This window comes from Sapajus apella, unplaced genomic scaffold, assembly GCF_009761245.1.
Source record: "Sapajus apella isolate SASKATOON/1434 unplaced genomic scaffold, GSC_monkey_1.0 scaffold210, whole genome shotgun sequence".
Taxonomy (NCBI): Eukaryota; Metazoa; Chordata; class Mammalia; order Primates; family Cebidae; genus Sapajus; species Sapajus apella.
In genome coordinates this window covers 212,847-225,859 of record NW_022437150.1, presented here as the reverse complement: position 1 = coordinate 225,859, position 13,013 = coordinate 212,847, and the positions used below count along the sequence as shown (strand labels likewise).

The 13,013-nt window shown below is 44.4% G+C and overlaps 2 non-coding genes across 2 annotated transcripts; both read left to right on the top strand.

Moving 5' to 3' along the window:
* Positions 1 to 7,806: 7,806 nt before the first annotated feature.
* Positions 7,807 to 7,877, top strand: TRNAG-GCC. The gene has a single exon. It is a non-coding gene; the product is annotated as a tRNA-Gly (tRNA).
* Positions 7,878 to 8,227: 350 nt separating this feature from the next.
* TRNAM-CAU lies at positions 8,228 to 8,299 on the top strand. Its single transcript has one exon. It is a non-coding gene; the product is annotated as a tRNA-Met (tRNA).
* The last annotated feature ends 4,714 nt before the right edge of the window (positions 8,300 to 13,013 follow it).

Below are 13,013 nucleotides of genomic sequence, written 5' to 3'. Positions count from 1 at the left end.
TCTTAGTTCCATTGTACACTGGTGGCAGAAATCGAAACATGACGATTATCTAGTCAAGGTTATCCAGCCAATCTAACAGAGAAATGTCTTTTTCACTAGAGATGCACTAGAGGCTAACTTGGTTTTTCACAGCAGAACTTGAGCAAAATAGTCGAGAATATCAGAATTGTTAAGCATGAGGAAAATTCTAAAAACAAGAAACAAAAGTTTATAAAAATGAGTCTACAGTTCTTAGGAGCCTTCTCTCTCATGTGGCATCAATTTTATTTCTTTGGAGATATTCTTTCACCTTTCATGGCACCTCATCTGAAACGATGTTGGTGACCAGATACCACTATGTTCATATGTGGAAACTGGTCAGCTGATGTTGGTTTTATCTTTCAGTAATTCAGCGGGTGTCAGTGTCTTTTGCTCACCTTTGTCTTCCTCACATGATAATAGAAATGTGTTTACTTTAGGCCAAGATTTCTTAACCGCAGGTTTATAGAACCATAGGGAGTCTGCGAATGAACTTTAAAGGATCAGGGAAACCTTTAAAATATATGCACACAGTTATGTTTATCTAGGGTGACTAGTTGCAGTTTACCCTGAATGGCAAAGGGTTTAGCACTAGACGTCCTATATTCCCGTGAACCATTTGGTTCTGGGAAAACTGGGACCATTCATTGCCCTATATGCAACTACATATATTCTTGGAGAAAGCATCAACAATTTCTGTTAGCCCAGTGTGGTGGCAGGTACTTGTCATCCCAGCTACTCAGGAGGCTAAGGCAGGAGAATTACTTGATTGGGAGGCAGAGGATACCATGAGCTAAGATTGCACCACTGCACTCCAGCCTGGGTGACAGAGTGAGACTCAATCTCAAAAACAAAAACATAACAAAAAATACAAAAATTAGCAGGAGTGGTGGGGGGTGTCAGTAGTCTCAGCTCCTCAGGAGGCTGAGGCAGGAGAATAACTTGAACCTGGGAGGCAGAGGTTGCACTGGGCCAAGATCGCCCAGTTTGTGACTATGTTGATGTCACTGATGAAAATATCCCATGATATTGCCTAAGCTGATCTTGCATTCCTGAGCTCAAGCAATCCTCCCTCCTCATTCTCCCAAGTAGCAGGGACTACAGGTTCCCACCACCCTCCTTAAGAGTTCTTTCCCTTTTTTTTTTTTTTGATATAGGGTCCTACTCTGATACCCAGCTGGGATGCAGTGGCGTGATCTCAGCTCACTACAGCCTCAACTTCCTGAGGTGCTGGGACTACAGATGTGCACCCCCACACCTGGCTAATTTTTGTATTTTTTGTAGAGACGGGTCTCACCATGTTGCCCAGGCTGGTCTCAAACTGCTGTGCTCAAGTGATCCACCCTCCTCAGCTTCCCAAAGTGCTGGGATTACATGCATGAACAACCACATCTTCCTAAGAGTTCTTCATATACAAAGTAGAAGTAAGTCTGGCTTATCTAAGTGGGTATCTGAGAGATTCTCTGGTGGCTTAGAAACCATTTGCATAACTGCAAGATGATCATGTGGAATAGAGTGGGGATCACCATCATCAAGGAGGGGTAGTAGAGTAGCGGGATTTAAAGTTACCATGATGTAAGAAGATAGAGGAGTTGGTCAATAGAGCTTGCTTGTAGGTGGCCTATTTTGGTGTAGAGAGGCGCTGTGTCTTATCAACTTGTAAGAGAGCAGACACAGTACGGGAAACAAAGAGGTGAGTGGGGAAGCCTAATGTAAGAGTATGGGCTTTGCCAATTGGGGCAGCAGCTGCAGCCACCACCTGCAGGCATGTGGGCAAGTCTGCTGTGACAGGATCTAACTGACATGAGAAAGATGCTACAGGATGTATCTGAGAGGCAAAGGCTTGTGCTAGGACACCTGCAGGAACCCATTATTTTTACGGCAAGTAAAGCTTCTCAAAATTAGATAAAACAAGAGCTGGGATGTGGACAATGCTAATTTTAGGGCTTCAAAGAAAATTAATGCCTCTGAGGGCCAGGAAGTAGGCTCTAAAATAGCATCTGGGAGAAGGGCAGATAGGGGTTTAGCAATGGCAGCAAAATCAGGAATCCATTCGTAGCAATAGCCTCCTGTTCCTAGAAACTTACATAGCTGCTGTTTGGGTTTTGGGGGAGGGATGAACAGAATTGACTGCAGACATTTTGAGGTGAGCTGTTGAGTGCCTGAGACATCGCATGTCCTAAGTAGCAGCTGTTTGCATTCCTTGACGTTTAGGCCAGGAGGCTTTATGGCCTCCTTCAGCTAGTGCCTTTATAAGAATCAGGGTCTGTAAGGGAATCCTGTTTATTTTGGTTACAAAGTAATAGATTATCAACATACTAAACGAGTGGAGCCTTGAGTAAAGGCTATAGAGTCTAAGTTGGCTCTAAAAATTTGGGAGAATATTGCGGGAGCCTCATAATATTCCTGGTGTTATATGAGTTCATGTTGTTTCCCTCCAAATGTAAACAAAAAAGGAAATTTCAAGTCAGGGTGCAATGGAATCAAAAAGAAAGTTGAGCAGAAGTCAATTAATGTAAACCAAGCTGCATTTGCAGGAATTGAGATCACAGTAGTAGCTGGAGCAACTGGGCACAGTGGCTTAGGCCTGTAACCCCAGCACTTTGGAGGCTGAGGCAGGCGGATCACTTGAGGTCAGGAGTTCAAGACCAGCCTGGCCAACATGATGAAACTCTGTCTCTACTAAAAATACAAAAAAGATACCCAGGCGTGCTGGTGCATGCCTGTAATCCCAGCCACTTGGGAGGCTGAGGCATGAGAATCACTTGAACCCGGGAGGTGGAGATTGCAGTGAGCTGAGATCATACCACTGCACTCCAGTGAGACGCTGTGTCAAAAAAACAAAATCAAACAAGATGCCATATTTTAGTGTACTATTTCCTGCATTCCACTATTACAGTAGGTAGGTCGTCAAACATGAGCAGGAAAGGAGAGGGCCATCCTCCCTGCCCCAGGAACATGAGGCAACCATCAGGTGATGGACTGTCGTTACCCTGTCTCTCTAAAAGAATAATTGGTCACGGATGGTGCCAGGGAAAGGCCAGCGCCCAGTAGATAAACACCTGAAGCTGATGATCAACAGATTGGTGATCAGCAGATTTCCAATAAGATTTCAGGAGTTGGGTGATTGGGCTCATATATGCGCACAAAGAGGCAAAATGGGCTGGGCGTGGTGGCTCACACCTGTAATCCAGCACTTTGGAAGGCCAAGGCAGGCAAATCACCTGAGGTCGGGAGCTTGAGAGCAGCCTGACCAATATGGAGAAACCCCTGTCTCTACTAAAAATACAAAATTAGCTGGGCGTGGTGGTGCGTGCCTGTAGTCCCAGCTACTCTGGAGGCTGAAGCAGGAGAAGTGCTTGAACCCAGGAGCCACACTTCAGCCTGGGCAACAAGAGTGAAACTCTGTCTTTAAAAAAAAAAAAAAAAATGCAAAATGGCAGAGTTTAGTGTATGACCTTCCTCCAGGAACACTCGACTGGGCACGGTGGCTCATGCCTGTAATCCCAGCACTTTTGGAGGCTGAGGTGGGCGGATCACCTGAGGTCAGGAGTTCAAGACCAGCCTGCCCAACATGATGAAGCCCCATCTCTACTAAAAATACAAAAAATTAGTCGGGCATGGTGGCGGGCACCTGTAATCCCAGCTACTCGGGAGGCTGAGGCAGGAGAATCACTTGGACCCAGGAGGTGGAGGTTGCGGTGAGCCGAGATCACACACTGCACTCCAGCCTGAGCAACAAGAGCGAAACTCCACCTCAAAAAAAAAAAAAAAAAAAAAAAAGCCTCAAAGTGAGCATGCGCACAACTTCAGTAAACACATTATGCACGCAGCTCCTTCAAGTGCTGGCAGGCCGCTGTACATGAGGACAGCCCACCCCAGGGGAAGAACCTGGGGAGAAGGAATGCAACCCTCTGGAAGCATGCCACCGTATAAAACCCCAGGTCAAATGTCAAACAGTGCACTTGAATCTCTCAAGTCACCTACTTGGCCGTCTTCCAAGCACACTTCTTTTCATTCCTCTCTAAAACTTTTTGATAAACTTTCACTCTCAGGGCACAGTGGCTGATGCCTGTAATCCAAGCAGTCAAGGAGACCGAGGCAGTTGGATCACCTGAGGTCAGGAGTTCGAGACCAGGCTAACCAATATGGTGAAACCCCAACTCTACAAAAAATACAAAAACTAGCTGGGCGTGGTGGTGTGTGCCTGCAGTTGCAGCTGCTCTGGAGGGTGAGGCAGGATAATTGCTTGAAACTTAGAGGCAGAGATTACAGTGAGCCAAGATGGCGCCACTGCACTCCAGCCTGGGCAGCAGAGCGAGGCTCCATTTCAAAATAATAATAATAATAAAACTTTCACTCCTGCTCGAAACCTTGTCTCTTTCTCTCCCTCTGCCTTATGGCCCTCAGTCTAATTCTTTCCTCTGAGGAGGCAGGAAGTGAGATTGCTACAGATCCGTACCAATTTGACACTGCTAGCACCCCAGCCAGCAAGGTATGGCAATGCCTTGATGGCATCACCTGAGAACTTGTTACAAATGCAAATTCTTGCATTCTATCCTGACATACTGCATTAGAAACCCTAGAGTTTGCGGCCCAGCCATCTGTGCATAATGAGCCCTCCAGGTGATTCTGATGTAATAACCTAGCTTGTGCCAGCCTAACTGACTCCATCTTAGCTGTGAGCCTGACAAGCTCCAGCTCAGCTTCTCCCTCCCTGCCTCGGCCCCTCAGGTGCAGTTCTGGGTCACGCTGCACTCAAAGCTCTGAACCATTAAGAGTGGTTCACACTGTTCACAGTACCTGTAACCACTGTAACCCCATCCTGCTTGGCAAGTCTACCTGCTATTGTGAATACCCTCCTTGGTGACTGACTGTATGGAAAGTTCCCCTGCTACCCCTCTTGATGATTGTATGGAAATACCCTTAGCAACCAACAGTCCTGGGAGCCTCCTGCCCCCTGGTTACCAGCTTCCTTATCTAACTTGCTGTTCTGCTTCTGTAAAATTCTGCTTCAGCTAGCTTTCTCCTCTCGTACTTACTTAAATCAACGTGTAAAGGGAAATCAAGCCCCTTCCTCGGGGCCGAAAGATTTTAAGCATGAGCTAGGAAATAAAGGACTCTTAATTTGGAACTCAGAGAGTGGCGCTTTCCTTCGCTCGGTTACAACACTGAGGCATGCCAAAGTTTGAGAACTAACGGTTTAAACTATTTGAAAATTGAGCTGTTGTCAAACTGAATGCTGAGGAACCAATCAACATTGTGCCCTTCAAGTGTCTACTAGGTGAATGACACCATGCTAAGGGGTACAAATTTATTCATTCATTTGATGGGATTCAGGACATGCTACCCCAAAATATGGCACCTTGGCATTTGAGAAAAGATCAGAAGCAGGGAGGTCACTCTTTAACCTTCCTTTAAAGTAGGCCGTAAAGTGACTTAATGAAGTATTATCTTTCACTTTCATTCAAAAGGTACCTGCCCTAAACCTGGAGAAAAGAAATGTCTCTGAAGACATAGGAATACAGAAGAATCTGAACAGGTCTGCTAAGATCTCCCCAGTTTATTACCGTTAGATCATACCCCTTCTGTTTTACAACGATATTTCTCCCCAGCTATCCACTTCTTCATCAAACTGAGCATAGAAATACACAGATATCTTTGGCAATTTGTTTCTGAAGTCACCTGTGTCACATGAAACCTAGACAACGTAAGTTTCTGTTGTTAATCTGTCTTTTGTTATAGGGGCCTCAGCCATGAGCCTTGAGATGGGTGAGAAAAAGGTATTACTTTACTAATATGACTACTTACTGAGCATCTACTAGGTGCCTGCATTTTTTCAGAAATTGCAGATACAGCAGTGAACAAAACTGATAAAAAATCCATTTCTTTTGAGGACATCTAATCTGGTGGACAGTAAATAAAGTAAAATTTATGGTATATCAGAAGGAACTAATTGCTAGGAAGAAAAATGTAAAGCAAGAAAGAGGGATAGGGCGTGTACATTTCTCTGTTTGAAGGCAGAGGTTACTGTGTCAAACAGTTATCGGGCAAGGCCTCAGTGATGACATGATTCGCAGACGGACAATTAAACACCATAGACTAGGCAGCTTAAATACAGACATTTATTTCTTACAGTTCTAGAGGCTGGAAAGAGCAAGATGACAGCATAGCCTGGTTCTGGAGGGGATATTTTTCCTGGTTTGCAGAGTTACCTCCATGCTGTGTCCTCATGTGGCAGAAAGAGATCATGTCTTTCCTGTATGTTCTTATAAGGGCACTAATTCCATTCATGAGTGCTTAACCTCACGACCCAATTACCTCCCAGTTACCTCCAAATGTGTCACATGGGGAACTAGGGCTTCAACCTATGACATGATTTTTGGAGAGACAAAAACATTTGCATTCTGTAAACGGAGGTCTTAAGACTCTCCACCCCTGCACTCCAACTTAGGCGACAGAAAGATAACCGAAAAAAAAAAGAAAGAAAGAAAAGAAAAGAATCCCCACCCTACCCAAGATGTTCCCCAGAGTATGGTCAGGAATAGCAGACCAGTGCTTTCGCCATTGAGTAATAACGAGCTTCCAAAGGCAAGTTTAACTTCTGAGTTTGGCCCTTTTCTACTCAGGTAAGGTTGAGCAGCAATCTACTTTAAAAAAAGGAAAAGATTGCTGGAAAAATTTGTGCTTCGAAGGAAAGCCATAGCACATATTTCTGTGTTATCTGCTTCCGATTCTATGGGAGCTGTTTTACAACTCTGCAAATCGTAGATAATGATGGAAACACAAAATACCTCGTATCTATGGACATGCAAATTAATTGTGTCCCGCAGTAGGGACGGAATGGGTGGACATCTTCCTTAACCATGTTTGGGGAACGTCTCACCGAAACAGCTGCGGCCTCATTTACACATCTATTTCAATATTCCTGATCTATAAATAGTGTCTGTTCTTTGGATTCTTCTTTGAACAGGTATCAACACCTCACCAATCACCTCGTTAATGAGTCACACAAATTCTTCACCCGGGTTCATTTTTGTGCTTGTGTTAGACTCATCACTGCACCTGTTGTGGAAGTTATTCTTCAAAGAGATCTTGGCGCTCAGTTTCCCAGGAGGAAGTTTCCAGTGCCACCTCCATAACCATGGCAACGAAGCACAAGGTGAACCCACCAATTCTTCAATTCTTAAACCCCCCACTGCCTGCCTTTGCTTTGGGGATACCAGGGGAGAGCAACACGAGGCTCCCCGGCCTCCCCTTCCCTCTAGCTCCTCTCTCCCCGCTCCCCTTTGCTCCCCGGCCTCCTGCTTCCTCCCCGGTCCTCCACTCCGTTTCTTTATTCCTCCTGCCCTGTCCCCCGTTTCTACTTGCCCCGTTCCCTCCAGAACGCACCTGGACTCGGAGCCTCCCCATGATCGTAAAGTGCCTTCCGCCTCCCAAAGAAACTGAGGAATCTGGCATCCTCCGTTGCGCTTCCTGAAACTGGGGAGTCCGGAGCCTGGGAGCGCCCCACGAGCGGATCCCCCAGGGCCCCGCAGCGGTGGACGGAGTAGGCGCCCGCGACCCATAGGGTCGTCAGAGCGGAACCAGGCCTCCCGCACACCCGCCAGCCTCCCGTGTTGCAGGAGACGCTTTGAAGGTGCACTGAAAGGGATTTGCTTCTTCCTGAAAAGAAGGGAAGAAGGACCGTTATGAGCCTCTGTATCGGCAAGAAGGGGGGTCTCTTTCTGAAAACGTTTTTAAAGAGAACGCATTGCTAGAGACCCGAAGTCCTTGTCTGGGCGTGAGGCATTGGTGGTTCAGTGGTAGAATTCTCGCCTGCCACGCGGGAGGCCCGGGTTCGATTCCCGGCCAATGCATCAGCAACGTTTTGTTTTCTTGAAAATGATGTATTCTATTTCAGAAGTTGGATATTTTCCCTATGCGTTTTTTTGGCTTATTCATACATCCTGACTACATGATAAAGAAGGCAGGCCACCAAGAGGCTATTTTTTAACAGAAACATCGAGGTTTCTTTGCTTTCAGAATGTTTGATACGAATGCACGCTTAACTCATCCTGTTATTTGCAGCATAAATAGAACTACTGGCCCTTGATAGGGTTAAAATCAGATTTATTTAACCGTACCAAAGAAAAAAAAAAAGAAAAATCCCCACCAACTTCTGGAATATATAATAAAGGGCCACTGGGAAAACTTCCTTAACGTGCGTAGCAGAGTGGCGCAGCGGAAGCGTGCTGGGCCCATAACCCAGAGGTCGATGGATCGAAACCATCCTCTGCTAACTCTTTTTTTTTTTTTTTTTTTTTTTGTAAAAAAAGTGGTTGTAAGCTTTTAAGACACGGCCTCACCGAATTTCCCTTGTCAGTTCAATCAAACAAAAAGTGACAGGAAATGGAAATATTTACATTCCTTCGAGGCGAAAATCAGAAAGCAGCTTTCAAGTAAGAAATCAGAGGTACTGTATCTCACAGAACGGGAACTGATACTAAATCCATGAGCTGAAATATCTCCACATCTGCATGCTACCATTTTGCAAACTGTAAGTTTAGAGTTCAAAGTTTATAGTTATAGGTAATTTTTAGAGATTCAGTTAAAGAGAATTGAAAGTATTATTTTATTTTTATATTATATTTTATATCATATTTTATTTGAGTCAGGGCCTAACTCTCTCACTTAGGCTGGAGTGCAAGTGGCAGGATCATAGTGAACTCCTGGGTTTAAGCAGCCTTCCAAGTAGCTGGGACTATAGGTGCTCCCCACCTTCCCTGGTTGAATTGTTGTTTTTTTTTTTTGTAGAGGTGAGGGCGTGGGAGGAAGGTGTCCCCCTTTTTTGCCCAATCTGGTCGTGAACTCCTGCGCTCAGAGGATCCTTCTGCCTTGGCCTCCCAAAACTTTGGGATCACAGGGATGAACCCTCGTGCCAGACCATTTTGAAGTCATTTTGAATAACAACTCTTCCAAAAAACATCTTGCTCCTAGTCTGTTTTCCTCTTTAGCACTTATTACCCTGCAGCATATTGTGCCTTTATTTATTGGTATTTTCTCTCTCATGGAAAGCAAATTTACAAGGACAGATTTTTGTGTTTTGGCACTGTGGTTGCCATCATACCTAGAACGAGGCCTGGTATCTTAAATATTGGTGAGTTGGTAAATATTACTTTACGGCTGTAATTTCCAATTCACCGATCATCAGTACTCCTCATTACTCATCACCTTCTTTTACCTTTTAAAAAATTACAGAAGAGTTCAAAAGTGACCACACGGATTTGATCTGTTATTTAGCATGATAACAAATCTCTTTTATATTTAGAGAAAAGAGAAAAACACTTACGAAGTGTAAGTATTCTTCACCTCCATCCCCAGTCCTGTTATCAACTTTCTAGGACAAGTCTATTATGACTTTGATGTTCATCTGTCCCGTTTCATTTTTGCTCTTGCTTATAGATAGGCCTGTGGCAATACAAATTTTTTTTTCCTGAGTCTTGTTCTGTCACTCAGGCTGGAGTGCCATAGCACCATCTCAGCTCACTGCAACCTCCGCTTCCCAGGTTCAAGCAATGCTCCTGTCTCAGCCTCCTAAGTAGATGGGATTACAGGTGTGCATCACCATGCCCAGCTAATTTTTTGTAATTTTAGTAAAGATGGGGTTTCACCATGTTGGGCAGGCTGGTCTCGAACTCCAACACTGTTCTCAGTAAGAAACTTTCTAATCACACAGATCATCAGGGGCACACGTGATTTATCTAAAAGGAAAACAAAGCCAAGAAAAAATGGAACTTTATTTTCTATTTTCCCCTGGGTCCTATTTAAGAAATTGATTTTCAGTTTGTTCTTGGATATTGTGACTATAGACAGAGCCTCCTTCCAAAGTGGTGAATTCAATTTACCTCCTAATCTTACACAAGGTTGTCATTCTTTGTTTTGCAATAGTTTCTTATCAGCAAGCATGAAACTGAAAAGAGAGCAGCCATATAATGGTTTCGTAAAGGAAGAGGCTTTGGGGCCTCCGAGCACATTTTGTATTGTGAAGGTTGTCAGAATCAAAATGTAATCACTAATGTTAAGAAAATCCTGAAAAATAGAGCCCAGGAAGGTCATGAGGAGTAGGTTTTTATATTTGTATGCCTGATCATAAAAAGTATCAAAAAACATTGCAAAAACCACAACCTTGTATAAAGGCCATTACAAATGCGCGCGCGCGCACACACACACACACACACACATATATATATTTTTTTTGAGGCAAAGTCTCTCTGTCGGCCAGGCTGGAGTGCAGTGGCGTGATCTCGGTTCACTGCAACCTCTGCCTCCCAGGTTCAAGCGATTCTCCTGCCTCAGCCTCCTGGGTAGCTGGGATTACAGGCATGCCCCACCACGCCCAGCTAATTTTTGTATCTTTAGTAGAGATGGGGTTTCACCACATTGGTCAGGCTGATTTTGAATTCCTGACCTCGAGATCCGCCCGCTACCCAAAGTTCTGGGATTACAGGCATGAGCAACCGCGCCTGGCATAAAAATATTTTTATAAGGACATCTGTTGAGTAACTGTCTCTCTAACCTTGACCTGGTGTTATCTTTGTTATTGATCTTGTCGACGAAAAGAGTCAAACTCTGTAAAACATTTGAAGATATTTATTCTGAGCCACATATGTGTGACCATAGCCCGTGACGCAGCCCCAGGAGGTCCTGAGAACATGTGCCCAAGGTGGTCAGGGCACAGCTTGGTTTTATACATTTTAGGCAGGCATGAGACATTAATCAAATACATTTAAGAAATACACTGGTGTGGTCTAGAAAGTCGGGACATCCAGGTGGGGCAGAGGTGGGAGGGGGTGGGGGTGGGGGCTGCTTCCAGGCTACAAGTGAATTTAAACATTTTCTGGTTGACAGTTAGTTGAATTTGTTTAAAAACCTGGGATTGATAGAAAGGGACTGTTCATGTTAAGATAAAGACTGTGGAGGCCAAAGTTCTTTTGAAGTCTTACAGTGGCTGCTCTTATAGACAAAAGATGACAACAAATGTTTCCTATTCAGATCTTAGTTAATCTGTTTAGGATTGAGAGGTTCTGGAAGAAAAAGACCCAGCTATGTTAATAGAGATTCTTTACAGATGCAAATTTCCCCCCCTACAAAAAACAGCTTTGCAGGGCCATTTCAAAATATGGCAAAGAGACATTTTTTTGGGGTAAAATATTTTGGTTTTCTTTCTTGTCTCATAACTTTTTATACCAGAATCAGGTTGGAAAGTGAATCAGGATATGTAGTGTTAAATAAAACCCATCTGATAAGAATTTATGATTTGTAGGCCATGACTCTCCACACCTCTTAGACGGGAATTTGGGCAAGATAAAAAATTTGAGTTTAGGCCGGGCATGGTGGCTCACGCCTGTAATCCAAGCACTTTGGAGGCCAAGGCGAGCAGATCACTTGATGTCGGGAGTTCAATACCAGCCTGACCAACATGGTGAAACCCCGTCTTTAAAAAAAAAAAATAAATCAGAGTTTAGTCCTCAATCTTTATAGTCAAGGATAATTCCTTCTAAACAATTATGTAAATAATTGTTTTTTCAACCTTTGTCTTTTTTTTTTTTCTGTGACGCAGTTTCACTCTTGTCACCCAGGCTGGAAGTCCAATGGCTCATCACAAACTCTGTCTCCAGATTCAAGCAATTCTCCTGCCTCAGCCTCCCAAGTAGCTGGGATTACAGGAGCTCGCCACCACACCTGACTAATTTTGTATTTTTAGTAAAGACATGGTTTCTCCATGTTAGTCAGGGTAGTCTCAAACTCCTGACCTCAGGTGATCCGCACGCCTCAGCCTCCCAGGGTGCTGAGATTACAGACCTGAGCCACCGCACCTGGCCAAACTTTGTCTTTTTTTACCTTCCTATACACTCACCTTGTTTACTCTGGCATGCACATTCCCATTCCAATGCTCTATTCCCGCAAAATATATTTTATTTTAGAGAGCCTCCCTCTGTTATTTAGGTTGGCAGTATAGAACGACTTTTTCCATAATTGAAACAAATCTTGTCATGTGTCACATGTTAGTGATAGCTTCATGTGATCCATATGGAGTAGATCTATTTTCAGAAGCAAATTATTTCTTCTGGAAGAGACTTTGGAAATCACTTTTAGTTGAGGAAAAAGAGACCAGGAAGAACAGACAATCCAGTAAATTACGTAAAATGAGATAGTGGCAGCCAGGTGAGTGGTGGATAGAATTTAAAGTTTTTTTTTTAAAGACAGTTTTGCTCTTGTTGCCCAGGCTGGAGTGCAATGGCATGATCTTGGCTAACCACAACCTCCGCCTCCCGGGTTGAAGCAATTCTCCTGCCTCAGCCTCCTGAGTAGCTGGGACTACAAGTATGCGCCACCACAACGGCTAATTTTCTATTTTTAGTAAAGACGGGGTTTTTCCATGTTGGCCAGGCTGCTCTAGAACTCCTGACCGCAGGTGGTCTGCCAGCCTTGGCCTCCCAAAGTGCTGGGATTACAGGCGTGAGCCACTGCGCCAGGCCAGAACTTAAACTTTCGAATTCCTCACATTATTAGTTCTCACTTGTCCATTTTATACTTTTGCATGCCAACTACAGAGATTTTCAAACCTCAGAATTTCTTAGAGGCGCCAAGAAACTCCTTGTGTGGGACACTGTTTCTCTGGCCAAGAGCTGGTCAGGTTTGGAGGAAAAGGAGACTGAGACTAGTTTTCGCTTGTCCCCGCCGCCCTTCCACATGCATCACCTGAAATCTTTCAGCATTTTATCAACTCTCTACAACCTAAGTTCTTTCTGTACTGAAATAGAGGAGTAAGGCGAAAGGGGAGTCGGAGGGACCTAGGAAGAGTACGGCAATGAAAACAGGAACGGGACCTAGGAGGAGCACGGTAATGAAAGCAGGAACGCGACCTAGGAGGAGCACGGTAATGAAAACAGGAACGGGACCTAGGAGGAGCACGGCAATGAAAGCAGGAACGGGACCTAGGAGGAGCACGG